At 38.2% G+C, this 21,069-nt stretch overlaps 1 protein-coding gene across 7 annotated transcripts in view; it reads left to right on the plus strand.

Annotated features, from left to right (window-relative positions):
• Positions 1–21,069, plus strand: part of TASP1 (taspase 1) — a 312,933-nt gene that overhangs the window by 128,129 nt on the left and 163,735 nt on the right. The gene's annotated exons all lie outside the window — the stretch shown is intronic.

Genomic DNA, 21,069 nt, shown 5'->3' on the forward strand with positions numbered 1-21,069 from the left:
CATCTGATGAAGGGCATCTCAGCTCCTTCCACAGTTTGGCTGTTGTGGACATTGCTACCATTTGCATTGATGTGGATGGAACTGGAGGGGATTATGCTAAGTAAAATAAGTCCAGCAGAGAAAGACAGTTATCATATGGTTTAACTCGTATATAGATCATAAGGAATAGAGCAGAGGACCACAGGGGAAGAGAAGGGGACAAACCATGAGAGACTCTGGACTCCGGGAAATAAACTGAGGGTTATAGAAAGGAGGGTGGGTTAGGGGATGGTGTAACCAGGTGATGGGTATTAAGGAAGGTATGTGTTGGGATAAGCACTGGGTGTTATACGTAACTAATGAATCATTGAACACTACAACAAAAACTTATGATGTACTATATGCTGGCTAATGGAACATAATAAAAATAATAAAAAATAAAAAAATCACATTACTACAAAAAAAAAGTCATTATCATTTAGAAATTACATGTGTGTGTGTGTGCGTGTGTTGGAGGCAGTTAATGGGCAGCATGGTTATCTAGATCCAGGTTTTCTGTGCTTGTGCCAGGTGTACGTGAAGCCTTTTCTCTCAATTTAGTGATATGAGTGGTTGACAAAGTGGTTCATCCCCTTTGCTGTGTTGTCTCTCAAGTTACAGTCCTAGGACTTTGTCCTTCATGTCATCAGGCTTTATCAGGAGAATGGACATGGCTGCCTTTCCTTCCTTTCTTCAGTTTCTTGACACTTTGCCTTCTGTATGACTCTGCTAACAAACCACCCAATCCAACCCAGCACTTTTTTCCTGCTTACTCTTGACTCTCAGATCTCTGATACAGGTGTCTCTCTCCTTTTTATTGTAGCATAGATCCTAAAACTCTCTTGGTTTGTCCTGTTCTTCTGACCTGCTCCATCCTGGCCCTCTTCTCAGACTCTTCCCATTGCTACCAACCCCAGGGTTGGGCCTCTTGTGGCTTTTCTTAGTTTCACTGTATGCTTTCTCTTGGTGATTTGGTGTTATTACTGTTCTCATGATTTTAGCAGTTATTTCTTACGGTATTTGCTTCCATGTCTATCTTCTCTGGACATTTCTCTGGAGGGCCACATGAGTTTTTTCTGACTTTCTGTTTGACATATCCCTCTGGGTGTCATCTGTGCATATCAGATTCAGCAGGCTCAACGAAATACCTTATTCATTATTCCCACCCTTTGCCACGAAATTTCTCCTGTGTTCTCTCTCTCTTTTGTTGCCAGCACTATCCTGTTCTTTGCTCAGGCTTGACCTCTTGGTCCCATTTTCATATTTGTTGCTTCTATTTCCTTGCATCACTGGAAAAATAATTGTGGACCACTGGCCTATCAGGTGAAGTCCAAACACGAATTAATGTTAAACTTTAACCATACTAATTGTAATTGGCAAAAAATTGATTTTCATTCTTTCAGTTTTGAAGAGATGAGCATAATATAATATGAGTTAGTTTTTAAAAAGATTTTATTTCTTTATTAATTGAGATAGATAGTGTGTGTGTGAGCAAATGTGGGGGAGAGGAGCAGAGGGAGAGGGATAAGCAGACTCCATACTGAGTGTGGAGTCAGACACAAGGCTCAATCACATGACCCTGAGAACACAACCTGAGCCAAGACCAAGAGTCAGATGCTTAACTGACTGAGCCACCCAGTTGCCCCAATATGAGTTAATTTTTAATTTAATATTGGTGGCACATGAAAATCTCTGTGTGTGATATTTAGTAATTAGCTTTTGTACATAATTAAGTATGGTTTTATGTCTATAGACAGTTGTGGTATTTGAAAAAACTGAAGTCTAAAATAGATAAATTCATTGTTTCATTTTTATTTTCCCAAAGTAGTATTAGTATCATATGTTGTATTGACTTTATTTTTGGTCAGTGTGTTACTCAGCGAGTTGGTTTGTCATCGTTAAGTGTTACTCTCATGTCTAGACATTTGGAAACCTGGATTCTCGTTTAAGCTAAAATCCTGAAAGCTGCCTGACTGTCACTTCAGAAAAGAAATTTGATCTCTTTGGGATTTTCCACCTCTCTCCTTTTTAAAATTGGTGATGTGGAAGCTGGAATAGGATCACATTTCATTGATTTGATTATGTTAAGAGTGCAGTGGGTGGGTAAAGCTAAAATTATAAAATTAAGGTCTTTTTCCCTTCCCCTTGCATATTACCTCCTTTGCACATCTTGCATCAACTGAAGATAATTTCACATGACTAAAGATAAATTCAGGTTTCTAGTTCATGACATCCAGTGCAGCTTTTAAACTTGGATTCCCAGTTTGTTATGTTATATTCTTCTGACGTTTAAGGACTAACCATCATCAGTCCCCATAACCTGAGGATAATAGAGCACATCTCCAGTTCCTTCCGTCCCTGGAACTTTGTATGATGGTTCACCCTTGTTTCTCCTGGGGCCGTTGATATGAGGTTGACAACAGAAACACATGGCAGAGTTGGGTGACCAAGTCAGAAGAAAGGTGGTGCAAGGAATTTTGCAATTGTTTGGTCAAAATAAAAAAGACTGGTGCCTTAGGCTGTTGCAGAAAATTTAGAGACCTGGCCTACATTTTAGGTTTATAGTTCTTGGAAGGTAGTAATTGAAAGGCAGAAGGAAGATAGTTATGGTCAGGGTAGGGCTCTCCCAAGGCCAGACAGGCAATTTGATCATTAGCCTCAGGGATAAACTCCAGCATCTTGTTCTCATCACTGGGTGGGGAGGAATGAGTGGGGAGTGGGAAACAGAGTAGTGTGGCAGGAGCGGGCTGTGCAAACTCTGACTAATGTTCTGGCATCATGGAAATTTGTCTAGCTAGGAAGGCAGCAGAGTATATACCTGGGTTCTTGTGCAGACTCTTTCACTTACTGGCTGTGACCTTGGCAAGGGTTATTTGTAAAGCAAGAATATCTACCTTAATATCTGTGAGTACTGAATGAGTTGACATATGGAAGGCAGTTAGCATACTTCTTGGCTCAGTCCTTCAGTACTTAATGGTGTGTCATTGAATCTAAGTCACCGTCTTTTATAAGCTACACCATTATTTAAAAAAAAATTGGTTGGTTCATATTTTTTTATTGTGGTAAGAATACAACATGAAATTTTTTCTTAAATTTTTCAGTGTATAACAAAGTATTTTTAACTTTAGATGCAAATCATACAACAGATCCCTTGAACTTTATTCATCTTGCATTACTGAAACTTTGTGTTTTTGTTTGTTTGTTTGTTTTTTAGAGAGGGAGAGGGGGTGGGCAGAGGGAGAAAGAGAGAGAGAATCTTCCAGCATGGAGTCTGATGTGGTGCTCAATCTCACAACCCTGAGATCATGACTTGAGCCAAACTCAAGAGTTGGACACTTAACTGACTGAGGCACCCAGGTGCCCTAAAATTTTATGATTTTTTAATATCAACTCCCCATTTCCCCCTTCCCCCAACCCCTGGCAATCACCATTCTACTTTTTGCTTTTATGAGTTTGACTCTTTTAAGTTCCTCATGTAAGTGGAATTATGCGGTATTTGTCCTTCTGTGACTGGCTTACTTTACTTTGCATAATATCTTTGAGGATTATCCATGTTGTATATGGAGGGATTTCCTCTTTTAAGGCTGAATAACATTCTGTTGTACATGTATACCACATTTTCTTTATCCATTTATCTGTTGGTTAGCATTTAGGTGATATCTACATCTTGTCTATTATGAATAATGATGCAGTGAACATGGAGGTACTGATATCTCTTCAAGATCCTGATTTCAATTCTTTTGGATAGATACCCAGAAGTAGAGTTGTTGGATCATATAATAGTCCTATTTTTAATTTTTTGAGGAACCGCATACTGTTGCTCATGGCAGCTGTGCCATTTTACAATTCCATGAACAGTGTACAAGGCTGTGAATATCTTTACATCTTCACCAGCCTTTTTATCTTTTATCCTTTCAATACTAGCCATTGTAATGGGTATGAGGTGATGTCTCATTGTGATTTTGATTTGCATTTCCCTGATGATTAGTGAGCTCGAATGCCTTTTTATGTACCTATTGGCTGTTTGTATGTCTTTGGAGAAATGTCTATTCAAGTCCTTTGCTGATGTGTTAATCTTACTATTTGTTTTTTTGCTATTGAGTTGTAGGAGTTTCTCATGTCTTTTGGATATATGGTTTGTAAACATATTCTCCCATTCTTTTCTTTTTTAATTTTTATTTATTTATTTGACAGAGAGAGAGAGAGAGAGATCACAAGTAGGCAGAGAGGCAGGCAGAGAAAGAGGGGGAAGCAGGCTCCCTGCTGAGCTGAGAGCCCAATGTGGAATTCGATTCCAGGACCCTGAGATCATGACCTGGGCCAAAGGCAGAGGCTTAACCCAATGAACCACCCAGGTGCCCCCATATTCTCCCATTCTATAGGCTGTTTTTTCATTTTTTTGATTATTTCTTGTGCAGAAACTTTTTAGTTTGATATAGTCCCACTTACCTATTTTTGCTTTTGTTGCCTGTATATTTATTATCTTATCTAGGACTAAAATATACCAATATAAGATACATATACTAAGGGGGAGGAAGACTGCCAATCATAGTAGGACACACTTTTTCCTCATCTCTCTTAACACATGGTTGTTACTTTACAAGAAAATATAGAATTTGTAGTATTCCTCCAACAAGAAACATTTGCTGCACCGATATCAATGTCATGCTCCATTGCTATTTCCCTTCCATGCCTTCTTATGCTCATACTTACTTTTTGTTTCAATTCTGTAATATACTGTAATATTTTTGAATACATGGTAAGTGACAACTCAGCTCAAAACTTGTAGTTCCAGCATGGCGCACAACTCCACTGAAGGGTCAACAACAGGAACAGCTTACTTCCTTCTAGAGGCAGTGGTCACTATGTCACAGCTACAGCCTGGAGAGCAGCCATGGGAGGATGCCATCAATTATAATGTGTGGACTGATTGCAGAAAATTTTGAACATGGAAAAAAATATGCTTTAGAATTGATGAACTTTAATAAAAACTTTTCTTATTCTCAGCTGTGTGTGTATGTGTGTGTGTGAAAATAACTATTTAGGCTTTCTTAAGCAGTGGCATAAGCTCTTGAGAAAAGAGGATCAGTGGGTATGTTTGTGTTTCCTGAGTGCTTGGCATAGGGCCTTGCACTTAGTAAGTGCTTACTAGACAAATTAAAATTAGGACAAATGATGATTATTATAATCATCAATGTTGCCAAGAGACTGGAACTTAATTATTCCAATTACTAAAAAGAAAGGATAATTATGTAATGTGATAGAGGTGCTAGTTATTGCTACAGTGGCAATCATATTACAATATATGAATGTATCAAATTAACATGTTGTAAACCTTAAATTATATAGTGTTATATGTCAAATATTTTTCACTAAATGAAAGATGCATATGTGAGTCTTCCCTCTTCTAGAAGGATGGATGTCATTTCAAAAAAGATTATTCATCATGGAATTTCTTTAAATAGTACTTTAAGATTTGATTCAATTTGCCAAAGTCAGAATCACACATAATTTTTCAGTAACACGTCAGATGCATAATGTCAGATGCATCTGTGGTCTTTCTCTGGCTATGGAAAGGAAGAACAGATTGAGGATTAGAAGATCAGAAGGAGGAAAAAAGAAGGAGATTAAGTTTATGCTCTGCTTGACCTCAGCATTGGTATGCTGTTCCTTGTCTGTGCAGTATGTTTTTTCCTTAAAGAGAAACAGTGAGTCCAGGGGTTAGGTGGCAGCTGAGTGGAGTTCAGGAGACACAGGCTTCAATCCTCCTTCCTTAAAGTGTTTTAGCATGAAGAAAGCTCTGTTACTTGGTTTCTGGTATGTGACCCAGTGATTTCTGATTTTGTAGGTTCTTTGATTTTCTAGGGTTTGGCTCTGGGTAGTTTTAGAACCCTGAGGGTGGTGACGATATGGCCGTGTCTTGCCAGGAGTAGGTTTAAAGGTTGGGGTGATAAAAAATGCAAAAAATGAGACCAGGCTTTGCCTAAATATTTGTGAGTCAGTGATTCTGAGCTGGCACTCTTCCTCTGGGGCTGGGAATTAATGTTACCCTTTCTTGGTTCTTTAGCTTAACAAGCAGCAGTCCTTCCTCTGCCCTTCTGTGGGAGATTGTCTATTAAGTCTGTACTGCAAAACTCCTCCCCAGGGACCTTTGTCAGAGGTTTAAAGCAGCCTTCCTCACAAGAGTAGAGTCACATAATGCAGGAGCCAGTGGCTGGCCATTGCTGAGACATCCACATGTACTATATGGTCATCGTTCTCTGGGGTCCAGAAGGGGTGGGGAGGCAGGTAGGAATCCATGCTTTTGCCTCCTCTTTAAGACTAGCCATGATTTCTCTTTAGTATTCTTTGTATGTCGTAAGCATTCTTTGTGGCTTAGCCTCCTGATTAATGTCCTGAATAAAACCCCTGTTTTACTCAGGACTCTGTGTTTAGGTCACCTTGGAGTTCAGCCTCTCTTCCCATTCTTACCTGTTTTTGATCAGCCTTTCAAGGTGAGACATCAAGGAGTTGTCTCTACCTAAATTTCAGTATTTTTCCTCAGTTCTCTCCTCTCCTCTATTTTTTACATCAGTCAGGCCTTCCCTCTACTACCACCACCTCACCAATCTGTTCTTGTCCAGATAAACAATCACCTCCAAAATCCAGTGGTCATCTTTTAATCCTATAAGCAGCACTTAACACAATTATTTGAATGGCTTACTCCCCTTGGAAATACTGTACCAACAAGAGTTGGTGTTCTAACCTGTCAGATCATGTCATACTTCTTCTTTGAACTGTCCAGTCACTAACCTTCTGACTGAGAGGAAAAGCCAAAATCCTTACGAAGGGCCTCTGAGGCCTTATATATGATGTTTCCCACTTTCTTCTCAGACTTCAACTTTTGGTTTTCTTTCTTTGCTCATTCAGTTCTAGCTACATTGGCTGCTTTACTGTACTTTAAATATGCCATGCATACCCCCTTAGGACCTTTACACGAGTTCCTTCCTTTCCTGTTAGCTCTCTGCCCTCAGTAGCTGAAGCTGCTGCCTCCCCCTTTATAAACTCTTTATTCAGATGGTTTATCTTCTTACTGAGATCTTTCCTCACCACGCTATTTAAACATGTAAATTTTTTCAGCCAACATTCTCCTTCCATGTTTTATTTTTTTCTCATAGTGTATATCATTATCTAATTTTTAAGAAGATTTTATTTATTTATTTGACAGACAGAGATCACACGAAGGCAGAGAGGCATGCAGAGAGAGGGGGTAGCAGGCTCCCCACGGAGCAGAGAGCCCAATGTGGGGCTTGATCCCAGAACCCTGAGATCATGACCCGAGCCAAAGGCAGAGGCTTAACCCGCTGAGCCACCCAGGTGCCCCTATCATTATCTAATTTTATATGTCACCTATTTATTTTATCTTTATTTTCTACCCTGCTTTACTACGAAACTCCATGAAGATTGGGATTATCATCAGTTTTCTTCACTGATATGTGGATGGTGCTTATCTGAAGCCCCGATGATGTTTGTTGAATGAATTGAATATGAACAAATAAATACAATGGGGTAGTGTCTTAGCTTGTGCTACTGTAACAAAATACCATAGACTGCGTGGTTTAAACAATAGGCATTTATTTCTCATAGCTCTAGAGGCTGGGAAGTCCAAGATCATGGTACCAGCAGATTCGCTTCCTGGTGAAGGTACTCTTTCTGGCTTGCAGACAACTGCCTTTTTGCTACACTCTCATATGGTAGAGGGAGGGAAAGAGGGAGAGAGGGAAGGAGAGAGAGAGAGAGAAGGAGAGAGAGAGGGAGGGCTCTTGTGCCATCCTCATGACTTCATCTAACCCTAATTACCTCTCCCCAAATGCCATCACACAGGAGATAAGGGCTCCAACATATGAATTTGTTGGGGGTGGGGTGGGGGACAAAGCATTAGTCCATAACAGGTGAAGTGTGCTGGGTCAAGCCCAGATTATTCAGGGCTGAGAGGAGGGTAAGGGAAGTGTTGAGAGTGGTTATTCTGGTGAGAATGGAAGATGCTTAAGTAGAAGGGTGAGTACAGGGTGTGTGGAGCTTAATTTAGAGTCCCTAGATGGCCTTGACTTAGTATTTAAATTTTCTTTTGTTTGAAGTGGGGATCTTTTTGATTAGGGACCCACTCATACATTTGGAAGATAGATCTTTCATCTGTGAGCTTGTTCTGGAATGATTAACAATGATTTAGACAGTGGGAGGCAAAACTGGTCAACAAGTTAAATACATTGCTGTTAGTTCTACTTAGTTGGAATCCAGACTCTTCAGCCTGCTCTGCTTCCTTTATCTGCCTTATTAGGCAGTGCTACTATTGCATAATTTTGTTACACTCAAGAAGTAAGTTCAGGGTAATGAACAGATACTTAAGCTGAAATAATTTGGTTTGTAAGATGTAGGGTTGGGAATCATGCCGTGAGAAATCTTTTTTTGTGAATTGTAACTTCTAGATGTGAGCATAGAATAAAACCCTAACATTTGTAAACATCATCATCTTAAAAGCACTTGACTCCTTGGATTGTTTCATTGGCAGCGATAGGGGGAAAGAAATGTTGTTCCTTTATAGATAACAGTATTTAAACTACCAGCACATTTCTAAGAACTAAAGTAATTATCTGGGATGGGAATTCTATTTTGAGACTGTTGCTTATTCTGATTATGTCACTTCATATCTGATGAACTATTAATATATTATTTCCTGCTTTTTACATAAGTCACTGATGGTTCAAAATAAAGTGGAATTCTGAATTATGCTAGGTCATTTCCTGGGAAACCAGTTCAGTATGACAGCTTTGGTTATCATGCATCTTAGAGGTTTTAAATGAGTAGATTTTTTCCTAATTGTGAAAACACATGCTTATTGAAAAAAATTTGAAAAATGAAACCGATAATTTTGCCATCCTGTTGTAGGCAGTATTAATATTTTTGGTAGATTTCTGGTAGATAAAACAAAAATGGCAAAACTGTTCAGCTTGTGTTATGGTTTGTTTATTTAATATTGTATAATAAACAATGTGTCATTAAATATTCTTTGAAACATTTTAAGGGATATGAAGGATGTCTTTTTGTGCATGCATGAGTGCAGGTATTTTGCGCTTATGTAAGATGACTTGTAATTGCTCTCATGTTATAAAATGGTACCTATTTTAGAGGCTCTTATCCTGTGCTATAGTCTGGGAATGGTGAAAGAGAAGTCATGATGTTCCGTGTCTTATAAGGGCATGGAATCTATGGCCATACTTGATAGTGTAGGAAAGTTTCCTATTGCCAGTACAGAAATATGGTGATATATTGGATATACTAAAGGCTTGCTAGTCCTGGATAGGGTTCTGCTACATCCATTCACCTAAGGAGCGTGCACTACAGTGCCCCCAGAGGGTCACTAGCAGGCACCTTGGTGCACCTGATGCCTTGACTGTTCTGCTGCCATTAGTACATCCTTCTTCCCTCAAGTCCCACCCAAACCAGTTGCCTTTAAGTTTAGCATTACCCATCATACTCATATACTCACTGAAATGTTTCCAGCACCCTAGAAGAGCTCAGAATATCATGAAGAATAGTAAATCTTTCTTTGAACAAGATTATTTAGAGTTGGGTTATAGTGGATCACGTGAACTCCAAGATGTTCTTTTTGATGTTCGTACTTTCTCAAATCTCTTTTCTTCCTTCCTTCCTTCCTTCTTTCTTTCTTTCTTTCTTTCTTTCTCTCTCTCTCTCTCTCTCTTTCCCTCCCTCCCTTCCTCCTTCCTCCCTCCTTCCTTCCCTCCCTCCTTCCTTCCTTCTTTCCTTCCTTTCTTGCCAGATACTTACTTTGCATTGCTTTGTTGTTGTTTAGTGAAAGAACAGACTTCTAATTTTAAAACAGAAGGTGAAGAAATGGTAGAAACAGAAGCATAAGATCAAGTGATGGGTTAAAATGCCAGTGCTGTGATCCTTAATGTAATTCTCCCTTTGATTGTTTTCACTTGAAAGAATGCCTTTTCTTTCCTATTGTCGACTACTACCTGCTGTCAGTTGGAGAGGGTGTAAGTGGAGCAACTTGTCAAAGGCTTTCTAAGCTCCCTTCATATGGTTCACAGAAACAGAGCTGGATTTTCATTTCTTCTTTCATTCAACAGGAGTCTCTTTCATGTTTGAAAATTGAAAACGCGTGTTTTTCAGTGTGGAGCGAGGATGTGTGTGCCCTCTGGCACACCTGTTTCTAATTTCCTGACTTGAAAGCATAACCCATCAAAAGGAGCAGAAAAACAATTTCTTTCTGACACGCTGCTTCGTGCTCCTTACTGGACTGAAGGCCTTCGTGGCTTTGCCATCTTAGTTCCCTCTGTAGAAGGCTCTTGTTAGAGGCAGAGTTCGCTCAATACAGGCAGTGCCTTTTATCGCACAGAGCCATTTTGGTATTATTTTGTTGTGGTGGTGGTGGTTCTTTTCAGCTCAGGAAATTTACTTGAAATAAGATTTATTTAAAAAACACAAAAAGGTCTTTAAAAATCTCGAATATTAAACATAGCTGGGCAGTGTATGTTGGAACGATATGTGTAAGCTGATCAGCAAACCGATTGGCTAGGAATAGGGTTTGGTTGAGCATACGACTGTTTAAATTCCAGAGTGCTGTTTAACATAAATCAAATATTTCCAACGCATTATTCAGATTTGTGTGTACTTTAAAGTCTTGCCAGCTTAAATGACTGCGAGGCACAGTATGTTGACTTTGAGTTTTGTAAATTGATAATTTGTTGCTATGAAAGTTGTACATGGTATAACTCATCACTTTCTGAAGGTGCATAGTATGTCTGATGTTGGCAAGCTGTTATGAAAAAATGATGCCCGGGGAATTCAGGGCTTTAGCTTTCAGAAGCTTGAAGTATGGGTGTTTGGTTCGTTGTAAGGTTTATCCTGGACATTTTCAGTGTAAGGTATGTGGTTCTTTAGACATCAACCGTGGCTTAGACTTTGTATTTCTGAGAGTTGTTTGGGATAATAATCTTAATGCTGTATCTTCAGAAATAGTCTCTCAGGCTATTTTTAAAAAACACCTACTCTCTTCACACTTTAGCATGTATGAATCACCTGTTAAATGGCATAGTATGACCCAGTGGGTCTGGGAGGGCCTGATATTCTGCATTTTTCACAAGTTCCCAGCTAATGCCAGGGCTGCTAGTCCACAGATCATACTTTAAGTAGTAAGGCAACATTTCAAGGGGCAGGGTAGTGCTGTCTCCCAGCTGTGCCTTGCCTATAACTCTCATCCCATACAATTTACCAGTCTCTTCCCACATTGGGTTTGGTGGATCAAAAGCTAAAGAGATCTGGCGTATATCCTAGACCCTAGGTATCCCTGAGAATGTTAACAGTGGAACAAGTTAACTCACAGGCCAGGGTATCAATGGGTAAGGGGCCACTGAGATAGGATCAGTGTGCTGGCAGAAATGTTATTTATGTTTCCAGATTCTTCTGGGATGCACCTAGCCCTAGCTGAGGTTCTTGTTGCAAACAGAGGTAACTGCTAACTCTAAAAAGTGCTCATAGGGGAGACAGAAAGACATAATGCTGAATCAAATGTGTTCTATTTTTCTGTGGTGACTGGTTAATTTGGTAAAAAAGATTTACTGGCAAATCATGTAGAAAAAGTAGAGATAATGTAAAATGTAGAAACAGCTTGCATTTTTATTAACTTGTTATTGAATACATGTTATTGAATACGTGTCATGGTTCTCAATAGTGAATCACAGTATGATTGAGTCCACAGTACAACACGTTGCGACCAAAGGAAACCTTATATATATTTTTTTCTTTTTTTAAAGATTTTATTTATTTCTTTGTCAGAGTGAGCACAGGCAGACAGAGTGTCAGGCAGAGGCAGATGGAGAAGCAGGCTCCCGCTGAGCAAGGAGCCCGATGTGGGACTCGATCCCAGGACGCTGGGATCATGACCTGAGCCCAAGGCAGCTGCTTAACCAACTGAGCTACCCAGGTGTCCCAGGATACCTTATATTTTTATTTTCAGAATGTTTTGTTCATATCATGAACAAACATATATTTATTTGTGTGTTGTATTTGTCTTTTGGCTTTGATAAAAAAGATTTTAATAACCACTGGCTTGACGAAAGCATGGAGAGACATGATAAAAAAGCTGAGTTAGATATTAAAGAATTAGAAACTTCATTAAAATTGTACAGTGGTATTTTAGGTCTACATATACCCACATTGAATGTAAGAGCATGTTACATGCTGGAGGCAGTTTGGGGTGCAGGATATCGTGGGTTTGGGAATCAGACTTGGGTTTGAATTGTAATGGAGGAAGCAGGTTGGAAGGGTATGTCCACCAGTGCCAGGATCAGAACATCTTTTTATGGAGGAGAGACAAACAGATATGCTAATTATCATTGAGATTATCACTTTGTAATATTGTGTCACCTGTTAGTTGGGACTCAGTGTTGTGATACGTTCTCTAATGCTGAGGAGTTCTGTTTACTCCCTTTCTTTCTCTCTCTTTTAGCCTTACATGACAATGTTTTCCTGGTTCTTTATAATACCCTGGTAAATTGTGTGTTGTCATCTGTCAGATTAGTCTTTATTTGCTAATGTTGGTGATGGAATGATAATCTGCTTGAATTCTGCTGTGATGTGATGGTGTGTTCTCAGAAATATGAGAGTATTTGCCCTGTGTAGCTGAGATATGTAGTAAAATTTATGTCAGAGGACAATAAACATTTAAAATTTACTGAGCATTTGTTTCATTTGAGTCCTTTGTTATCCTTAAAATTTAGATTTGCCTCTGCTTTACCTTTAAGCTTTCATACTTATGCCAAAGTAAATTTAGTGGAATATAGGAGTATAATATTCTCAGTTGAAATATTTTTCTTGTGTTTGTCAAATACATCTTCACTTTTCCAATTTGTCTGACCTCCTTTGACTTTGCTTCACATCTTAGCAGCAGTTCCTTTTTGCAGCTTTTCACATCAGAATTATTTGTATCTGGGCACGGCCTTGGGTTTGTGGTACAGCTCTGGGCTTTCCTCACAGCAGCTTTTGCATATTAAATCCTGCTCATGTCTTCAAGTTCATGAATAGTTCTTAGCAACTCACTGTGCAAATTGCACAGGTAAGTTTTATTATTATCTACAAAATAAACTCTTGCTATAAAGTCCTACTGTCATCATTTACTTCGTTTCTTTATTACTGTCATTGCGACATAAACAAGTTAGCACAATTTTTGAGAAAGGAGTACATGTTTCTCTTTCTGTTTAGAATCACTTCCCAGAAATCTGGTTCATCTTTTAGGATTGAACTCAAATGTGTTTCTTCTCTTTTCTGCAGCCTCCTTCCTTCTCTCTCTTTCTCCTTCCTTCACTCACCCCTGCGGATTTATTCCCTCCATGGTTACTGGGGCCATGAGATAGCATTAATGTGACCTATATGGTTGTTCCTCATTACGAAGCCTGAGAACTCCTTGAGGTGGCTCTATGATATCAGTGGTATTCAATAAATTATCTGTTGAATTGAATTCAGTAACCCTTTGCCTATTTGAAGCACTGTCATATAGTCTGATTGCCAAAATGACTTAGTTGTTGCACATTGGTAAACCACAGCCAGTGCTCCTGCTTATTCAAGAGCTTTATGTGTTCATGGTAGAGGCTCTGTTCTTTTGAAGAGAAGGGTGGTTTAATTTTAGTTTAGTCTTGATAAAATCTTTTACAGTTTTCCTGCCTTTCCATTACTGAAGTAATTAGTATGCTTTGGGCTATAAGTAGCAAAAAATCACAATTTGAACTTGTTTCAGCAGTAAGGAATGATATGATTTCACATATGAGGAAGTTCAGAGGTAGGAGGACTCCAGGGTTGGTTGGTTCAGGAGCTCCCCTGATGATATCAAGGACCTAGTTCTCCTCTGCCATTGTCATTGTTGACTTCTTCCTTTGGCTGATGGCAGAAGGGCTACTGCCTTGCCAGAAAACTCATCACACAAAAATCTCTAGAAGGAAAAAAAACACATCTTTTTTTGATAGTTCTTTTCCAGGAATGAGGAACACTTTCTTCAGAAGCTTCCTAGCAGACTTCTCCTCACATTCTGGTGATTGGCTAATGTTGGGTCACATGCCCATTTCTGAACTAATCACGACAAAGAGAAATTACCCATAAACCTATCATGGGCATAAATATACCTGTAGGGCATGTTTGTGACTCTGGGTTGGCGAAAGTAGAAAGCAGAACAAAATCTGAATTCTGTTAGGAGAAGGAAATAGGTGTATAGGTCTCACCAGTCTCCTACTAAACTGGGCACTTGCCTTCATTTTGTGATGAGTAGTAAGGATGGTAATAATAGGTATCATTTGTTGAACAGTTGCTGTGGGTAGGTGCTATGCTAAATACTTTTTACCTAATGATTCTCATTTTCAAATGAGAAATCAAGTTCAGAAAGGTCAAACAGTACCTGAGTACCTAGAAAGTCTAAAGACTCTTCCCTCAATGACAGTAGAGAAATATGAAAAAGAAGAAGGACTGAGTTGGAATTTATTAAGCTATTATTCTACTTAAAATGTTATAGGTTAGGTATTTAAGGAGTTAAAAAATATATAGTTGTCATTTATATCTGTCCTTACCAAAGCCTTGCCTTTTGCCATTATTTTTGGCTAACACAGAGCTGGCTGTGGAAAATGGATGTTTTTGTTTTGAAAAATCAAATGCAGTAGATTAAAAAAAACACACCACCACAAAGTTTGTTTATATCTTCATTTCACTCAAATTGAATAGATGAAATGGGATCTGGCCTTTTTCATATTGTTTATGTTCTGCTTTGCTTCTTGGTTCTGGGGCAGAATTCCTGGTTCTTTTTGAATTTGTTTTCCTCTCAAGTATCATTTGTAAGATTATTATGTAAATTAATAAAGAGAAAGTATTTCTGTTCAGTAAGCATTGTAATTGTCCTAATATGACATAATACAATGCTATTTTATTAGCATTATAAAATACCTTTTAAACATGTGTTCCCTTAACCTCAGTCTAGTTTTTTTTAAGTCTAAAGGGTGATTTACATAAGTAACCACTGTAATATTTAAAATGAAGGTGATTTACATAAGTAACCACTTTAATATTTAAAATGAAGGGTCATTTAAGGGTCTCACTCCTTTTCATCTCTTAATGTAAGGGCAAAGTTAGATGCCTGATCTGTATTTCATTTATGTGTTATAAAAGGGCCTTTGTAAATAAAGTACGTGAAATCAAAATGACTGAAGTTGTTTTTGTTCAGTGAAACTGTTATATAAATGGCATTATTGTATGTGTGCAAGTGTGTGTGCACACCTGTACGTGCCCACCTGGACAGGGATTACGCAGACGACTGAGGAGTGATGTTATATCCACTGATGGAAAGTTTCTGACTTTTGTTTTAGCCATTATAGTAAAACACATTAGGTGCTTAATTAGGTGAAGTTACTCAGTCTAAATCAGCCATCTGTAACTACTTGGTTACCTATTGCTGTTTAATGAATCACCCCCAATCTTTGTGGTTTAGAAGAACAGCCCTTTTCTTATTTCTTATGATTGTGTGTGTTGGCTGGTTCTTAAATGGACAGGTCTTTTGCCAGTATGCTTGGGGATTCTTATATGGCTGCATTCAGGTTGTGGCTTAACTAAATGTCCATGACAGCTTTCTTACATGGCTGGTGCCTTGGTGGGGACAGCCAGAAGGCTGGACTCAGCTGGTGTGCTAGAATGCCTTTTTTTTTTTTTTAATGTTCAGTTAGCCACTCTGTAGTACATTATTAGTTTTTTTTTTTTTTTAAAGATTTTATTTATTTATTTGACAGAGATCACAAGTAGGCAGAGAGGCAGGCAGAGAGAGAGAGGAGGAAGCAGGCTCTCTGCGGAGCAGAGAGCCCGATGTGGGGCTCGATCCCAGGACCCTGGGATCATGACCTGAGCCAAAGGCAGAGGCTTTAACCCACTGAGTCACCCAGGCGCCCCGCATTATTAGTTTTTGATGCAGTGTTCAGTGACTCATAAGTTATGTGTAACATCCAGAGCTCATCACAACATGTGCCATGCTAGAATGCTTTGGACTTGCTTTCTTTTCATGTAGTACCAGGGCTTCTTCCTCTCTAATGTGGCCTCTCCAGCAAGGTAGCTGGACTTCTTACATGGTAGCTCAGGACTCTCAAAGTGTAAAAGTAAAAGCTGTCAATCTTTAGGGCTTAGGGCTGGGACTAGCATTCTGCTTGTTAAAGTGAATCACAGGGCCAATCCAGATTCAGTGTAGAAGAGGAACACATAAGGTCATGAATACTGGGCAGCTTTGTTCATTGGGGGCCGTCTTTAGAGATTAGCTAACATAGTAACTGTTTCTTTTTTCTTTTTCTTTCTTTTTTTTTTGGAGTAACCATGTTCCCTTTGAGAATCTAAAAACTATGGATTCTCTCTAGAAACATGCACATGAACACAGTTATCTGCATAAATGTACACACAGTTCTAGTAGAATTTCATAGGATTCATAGTCATGGATTGCTCAGCTTAAGTACCTCTGGTCTAACTCATAAAGTTTAGGAATTTACTAACTCCTAAGTTAGTGATTTAAGTAGTAATTTTATTGTTGTAAAATAGCTGAATGGAATTCTATGCTGTAAAATTATTCTATAAAAACTCTATTTAATAAAGTTGTTTCAGTTTCTTAGAATGACCATTGAGTTATTTCCTGGTTTTTGTTTTTGTTTTGCTTTGTTTTGCTGTTCAAATAACATTGATTTTCTTGTACATTATGTTTGTATACTTGTCTGTTTCCTTAACACAAATTCCTGGAAATATACCTTATGATATACCAAAATATACCAAAAGGAATGGACACTTTTAAGGATTTTTGTAAAAACTAAGTGTTTTAAACTTGTGTTACTGAATATGTATAAAGTATCATGTATGTAAGTTATAAAACATAAAAATAAAATCTTTTACCCTTTTATCATCAGCTTAAAGTGAACATTAGTAATTGTATATCTATTCCTATCCTTTCCCAAACCTCTGCCTCTCCTCCTGCTGTCCTGAATTGTGTATCATTCACTTGCCTTGAAAAAAAAATTTAATATGTATGCATCCTAAACAGTTTATTTCTTGTTTTCTTTTATGTTTTTTTTTATTGAGCTATGGGAGCATGATATCATATGGTATATAGTTCTCTGTGACTTGCTTCTTTAGGTAAATATTATGTTTCTATAGTATTTGTCTAGAAAGTTGCTTTATAACTCTAGTGCATTTATCTTAACATTTGTGTAATTCTCCATTGTGTTAACATAGCCCTGAATTCTATGATTTCTTCTGTATTTATTGGCTATAATTATTCTGAAAAGAAAAGCTTTTCTCATCACATACTTACTTGGTTAATCACAGTATGGTTTATACAGGAAAGGCAGAAAAGATGTTCAGGTCTTTTTTTTTTATACATCAGTTTCAAAATAATGAGATGATGCTCAGGTAATTTCCTAATATGCTCAATTAGGTCTTTTTTTTTTTTTAGAATTTATTTATTTATTTGAGAGAGACAGAGATAGCGAGAGTGAGAAGCAGGCTCCCACTGAGCAGGGATCCTGATTTGGGGCTTGATCCCAGGACTCTGGGATCATGACTTGAGCTGAAGACAGACGCTTAAGCAACTGAGCCACCTGGGTACCCCAATTAAGTCTTTATTTTATTGAATTTGTTTTTTAAATTTACATTTATTTATTCGTTCATATGTGAAATTATCAATTTGTAGATTTTATATGTTTAATGTGTTTCAGCCCATTGCATTCATTATTATTTTCCCTCCTGTATTTAGAAGCTCTGACATTTGAAAGAATTCTAAATACAGCTGTGTATTTAGAAGTTATTAGTTATGTACATTAGTTTAGGATCGTTATGTCTTCTGAATAAATCTGGATAAATTTTATCATTATAAAATATTTTCTTTTATCTCTAGATAATCCTCTTTGTTTCAGTTACTTAGTTTAACATTGACACAGTCACACGAGCTTTCTTAATGTTTGTTTGGGATATCATTTTCCACCATTTTACTTTCAACCTGTTTTGCTTTTTATATGAAATTATGTTTCTTTTAAACAAATGGGACCCCTCTCCTTTTAAAATTATTCCAGATTGATAATCTAAGCCTTTTACATGAAGAGTTTAGTCTGTTTACATTTAATGTAATTACTGATATGATTAGGCAAAATCATACCATCTAGCTTTTCGTTTTCTGTTCTTTTTTTTCTTTGTTCTTTCTGTTCTTTTCTTGTTTTCCTTGGATTGAATGTTTTTTTAGTAGTTCATTTTTTCCTTGTCTATTAATATTTTGTTCTATATCAACATTTTTTTTTTGTGGTTGCTCTAGAGTTTACAATATATATAATTGATTTACCACAGTCTACTTTAAAATATTTTACTTCACAAACAATGTAAGATTCTTTTAACAGGATAAATTCATTATTTCTTCTCTGTCCTTCGAATTCTTGGCCTATATTTTAATGCTCATATTATGAATCTCACAATGTATCATATTATTATTTTTACTTCATTTTGTTTATTTTTAAAATTATTTTTACTTTAAGTGGTCCATTATCTTTAAGAATTAACATATAAAGTATTATTTGTTTCAGAAATACAGATCTGTGATTCATCAGTCTTACACAATACCCAGTACTCACCACAACACATATTCTCCCCAATGTTCATCACCCAACCACCCCATCCCCCTACCCACCCCCCCCTCCAGCAACCCTTAGTTTGTTTCCTAAAATTAAGAGCCTCTTATGGTTTGTCTCCCTCTCTGGTTTCATCTTGTTTCATCTTTTTCTCTCTTCCCCTATGATCATCTGCTTTATTTGTTAAATTCCGTATATGAGTGAGATCATATGATAATTGTTTTTTTCTGAGTGACTTTTTTTGCTTAGCATAATACCCTCTAGTTCCATCCACATCATTGCAAATGGCAAGATTTCAATTTTTTTTTAAATTAATTTGATAGACAGAGATCACAAGTAGGCAGAGAGGCAGGCAGAGAGAGAGGAGGAAGCAGGCTCCCCACTGAGCAGAGAGCCCGATGTGGGGCTCGATCCCAGGACCCTGGGATCATGACCTGAGCCGAAGGCAGAGGCTTTAACCCACTGAGCCACCCAGGCGCCCCAAGATTTCAATTTTTTTGATGTGAATATTCCATTGTATATATATTCCACATCATCTTTATCCATTCATCTGTCAATAGACATCTGGGCTCTTTCCCTAATTTGACTGTTGTGGACATTGCTGCTATAAACATTGAGGTGCAGGTGTCCCTTTGGATCACTGCATTTGTATCTTTGGGGTGAATACCCAGCAGTGCAATTGCTGGGTTGTAGGGTATTTTACAGCTTTTTGAGGAACCTCCATACTGTTTTCCAGAGTGGATGTACCAACTTGCATTCCCACCAGTGGTGTAGGAGGTTTCCCCTTTCTCTGCATCCTCATCAACACCTGTCATTTCCTGACTTGTTAATCTTGGCCATTCTGACTGGTGTGAGATGGTATCTGGTTGTGGTTTTGATTTGTATTTCCCTGATGTGGAGTGATGTTGAGCACTTCTTCATTTTTCTTTTGGCCATTTATATGTCTTCTTTGCAGAGAGGCCTGTTCATGTCTTCTGCCTCTTTCTTTCTTTCTTTCTTTCTTTCTTTCTTTCTTTCTTTCTTTGTTTCTTTCAACATATAATGTATTATTTGCTTCAGGGGTACAGGACTGTGAATCATCAGTCTTACACAATTTGCAGCACTCACCATAGCACATACCCTCCCTAGTGTCCATAACCCAGGCATCCTATCCCTCCTCCTCCACCCCCCAGCAACCCTCAGTTTGTTTCTTGAGATTAAAAGTCTCTTGTGGTTTGTCTCCCTCCTTGGTCCCATCTTGTTTCATCCGCCCCCCCCCATGATCCCCTGCCCTGCCTCTCAAATTCCTCATATCAGAGAGATCATATGATAACTTTCTCTGATTGACGTATTTTGCTTAGTATAATACCCTTTAGTTCCATCCATGTTGCTGCAAATGGCAAGATTTCTGGGTTTTTGATGGCTGCATAGTATTCCATTGTGTGTGTGTGTGTGTGTGTGTGTGTGTGTGTGTGTGCGCGCGTGCGCGCGCGCACACACACACATACATGACATCTTTATCCATTCATCTGTTGATGGACATCTAGGTTCTTTCCATAGTTTGGCGATTGTGGACATTACTGCTATAAACATTGGGGTGCACGTGCCCCTTTGGATCACTACATTTGTATCTTTAGGGTAAATACCCAGTGGTGCAATTGCTGGGTCGTAGGGTAGCTCTATTTTCAACTTTTTGAGGAACCTCCATACGGCTTTCCAGAGTGGTTGCACCAGCTTGCATTCCCACCAACAGTGTAGGAGGGTTCCCCTTTCTCCGCATCCTCGCCAGCATCTGTCATTTCCTGACTTGTTAACTTTAGCCATTCTGACTGGTATGAGGTGGTATCTCACTGTGGTTTTGATTTGTATTTCCCTGATGCCAAGTGATGTTGAGAACTTTTTCATGTGTCTGTTGGCCATTTCTTTCTTCTGCCCATTTCTTGATTGGATTATTTGTTTTTTGGGTGGTCTGTTATCTTTTAAAGAAATTTGCAAACAAATATACACAAGCATACATACTTAATAGCTTTTTTAAAATTAAAACAATTTTTATCCATCTAGCTCCTTTTTTGATGTTCTTGCTCTTTATTCCTAATACCAAGCTTCCTGTATTCTTTTTAGCCTAAAGAACGCTCTTTAATATTTTTATAGTTCAGCTTTGCTGGTGATAAGTCTGTCATCTTTATCTATCTAAAATGTCTTTATTTTCCCTTTATTTTTTTTCTTTTTAAAGATTTTATTTATTTATTTGACAGAGAGAAATCACAAGTAAGCAGAGAGGCAGGCAGAGAGAGAGGAGGAAGCAGGCTCCCTGCTGAGCAGAAAGCCCGATGCGGGGCTTGAACCCAGGATCTGGGATCATGACCTGAGCCGAAGGCAGCAGCTTAACCCA

The sequence above is a fragment of the Lutra lutra genome, chromosome 9 (assembly GCF_902655055.1).
Source record: "Lutra lutra chromosome 9, mLutLut1.2, whole genome shotgun sequence".
In the NCBI taxonomy this organism is placed as follows: Eukaryota; Metazoa; Chordata; class Mammalia; order Carnivora; family Mustelidae; genus Lutra; species Lutra lutra.